Source organism: Chrysochloris asiatica, unplaced genomic scaffold, assembly GCF_000296735.1.
Source record: "Chrysochloris asiatica unplaced genomic scaffold, ChrAsi1.0 scaffold00436, whole genome shotgun sequence".
NCBI lineage: Eukaryota > Metazoa > Chordata > Mammalia > Afrosoricida > Chrysochloridae > Chrysochloris > Chrysochloris asiatica.
This window is the reverse complement of record NW_006408954.1, coordinates 234545-237654: the sequence shown is the minus strand read 5'-3', so window position 1 is coordinate 237654 and position 3110 is coordinate 234545.

Here is a 3110-nt window from a genome sequence, read left to right as displayed (position 1 = left end):
AACAGCAACCAAGTCTTATTAGGAGCCCTGTTTGAACAATAGGTAAGCATTTGGATGCTCACTGAAAGGTTGACAATGGAAGCCTACCAGCAGCTCTGGAGAGAAAGATGTGGCAGTCTGCTTCTACAGAGATTTACAGTCTTGGAAACCTTATGGGGCAGTTCTATAAAGTCTGTCCTGTAAGGTCACTATGAGTCAAATTCAACTTGACAGAAATGGGTTTGCTTGTTAAAAGTCCTATTATTTTATGTTGCTTATTTGTGGTGTTTGGTTTAGTGCTTGGCATAGATATGTTTTTGGATGGATAGCATCTTTGAACACCCTTTTAATTTTGAAAAATGGTTCAGCTTGTAAATTTTTATCCTTTCCTAATTAAACACTAAAACCTTCAGTTGCTGTGATTCCTTTGCAGCTAAAGCACAGATAGGTAATTTGGACCACAAGCATGATGTCTCCATAGGAGATATCAGTTCAAAAGTAAAATGAGAAAGTATGTGGAACATTCATTTCACTGGGCATAGTGATAATAAAGATTTTCAGCTTTTAGGAGGAGCTGTAATTGCAAGGCATAGTCTTACAGGTGGAATTTAGAGTAGTTGCAGCCAAGTTGAGTTGCTAACAGTCTTGCAAAGTCAAGTATCTTGCAAAGTCAAGTATGGTCAATCTATGGTTAACCATAGATTGCACTGTGTCTCCCAGAAATATGTATCAATTTGAGCCTTGATTCTTCCTCAAGCCAATTCTATGGTGTGAATTAGAAGCTGTCTTATATACCTGGTGATGCTATAACAGAAATATGACAAGTGGATGGCTTTACTAAACAGAAATTTATTCGGTCACAGTTTATAAGGCTAAAAGTTGAACTCTGAGTGCCAGCTTTACTCTAGGCTTTCTATCTGTGCAGGCTCTGAAGGAAGTTCTTCGTCTCCTTTTAACATATCCACATATGTGTTCTTTGGAGTTCTCCAAGTCTCTTGGTATTAATCTTCCCCTGAGTCTGGGATGTCCTCAGTGCAGAGATTGTAGGTCCAAAGGATGTACTCTACTTCTGGCTCTTCCTTCATGATAGAAGTAGGTCTCTCTCCTATTATCACTTGTAGGATAAAAGGCACCCACCTGGGAAACTTCACTTACATGGAATCAGGCTGTCACCTGAATAGCAATGTTGTATCCCACTCTAACCCCCTTACAGCTGATTGGCTGTTCACATCAGACTACATCATGGGGTGTTGGGAGCGATTTGAGCTGAAGGTAGTTTAACCGACTTGGGGGTACTTTAACCAAAGGATTGCAACTGAACAATTGTGGTCCAGAAAATCGGGCTGCTCCCAGGTCAAGCTGCCCCCTGAGGAACTTGTAGGGCTGCCTCGTGGAACAGGGAACTTGCAAGGTTTTTTCCTTGTATGACCTTCATTTGAAGTCTGCAAAAACATCTAGCTGCCCAATCTCTGTCTCCTTAGCAACCACAAGTTACACTCTTCTGATAAGTTCCCACTTACTGCTTACATCAATAATACCAGATGGTTTTTGCACTCTTTTCCCTGCCCCCAGCACTTTCTTTTGATTTGTGTATAAAATAAACTCACAGCTCTAGGTCTGTGTCACAGTATCTCCATCAGAGTGCTGTGTCCCACCTAGTCTCAACTTTACTATTTTCATTTGTGTCTTATGTCTTCTTTTTTATTTCTAATATCCCGTTGCCCCTACTTAGGTTTAATTTCTCTGCATGGGTTGTTGAGTATAGCCAGTTGTGGAACACAACAATGGAGGAAGCTACACCATTACATATCTGCCAATTTATATATTACATAATTGCCAAACTGCTAAAAATCAAGGCCCAACCAAGTTGATGCATATTTCTGGGAGACACAATTCAATCCATGTCAGAAGTGTGAGTACAATATTATTATCAGCATAACTTTACCCTTGAACTCACCATACTGGTATTGTGTTGAACTCATCGGTCAATATAGAAAAATTGATATCATAATTTTGAGTCTTCTGACCCATGAACACAATACATTTGTCTTATTTTTTTGGTCTTTTAAATTTTCTTTCAGCAATTGTTTGTAGTTTTCAATATACAGCTCTGCATATTGATTGTCAGACGTCTCAAATATTTTTACAATTTTGGTGTTATTATAAAATATATTTTTAGATTTTAATATCTGATAGGAAATGGTTAATATATGGAAACACATTGACTTTGGCATATTAATGTTATATTATACAAATTTTATAAACTCAGTTATTAGTTCTAGTAACATTTTTGTACTTTCCATCAGATCTTTTTGATAGACAATCATGTTAACTGTGAATAAAAAACAATTGTATTTCTTCCTGTATGATCTTGATACCTTTTTATTGTCTGGTTGCATTGACTAGAAGTTCCACTCTGATGTTATACAGAAGTGGTGAGAGTGGACACCACTTCTTGCCTTGTTTCTTATCTTGAGGGAAATATTTAGTCTGCTACCATTGTATGTGATTCCAGCCATAAAATTTTCATATATCCTATTTATCAAATTAAGGAAGTTCCCTTTTATTTCTAATTTTCTGAGGATTAATTGATTCGTAATAAGGAATAAGTTTTAGATTTTGTCATATACTCTTCTGTACCTATTGGGTATTGTATGGCTTTTTCTTTTTTGGTGTATTAATATGGTGAATTGCAAAGATATATTTCCAAATAATCCCTGTGGTAAATCCAACTTGGTCATAGTATGTTATTTTTTTATATACAATGTTGTACTTGACTTGTTAAAGACTAGTTAATAATTTTGACTCTATGTCCATTAAGGATATTACTTTGTGTTTTCTTTTCTTGTAATATATCTATCTAATCTTGCTGTTGTTGTTGTTGTCAAGTCAGATCCAACTCATAGAGACCCTGCATAGGGATTTTGAGAAACACTGGTGGATTTGAACTGCTGACTTTGTGATTCACAGTCCAGTGCTAATTCACAGAGCCACACCAGGATAATTCTATCTACATAGAATTAGCTGGGAAGTATGCACTATGCTTTAATTTTCTGAAAAGTTTTGTGTAGAGTTAGGTAAAATTTACTTGTAAAAACTATCTGAACTTTGAGGTTTTTTTTTTTTTTTTT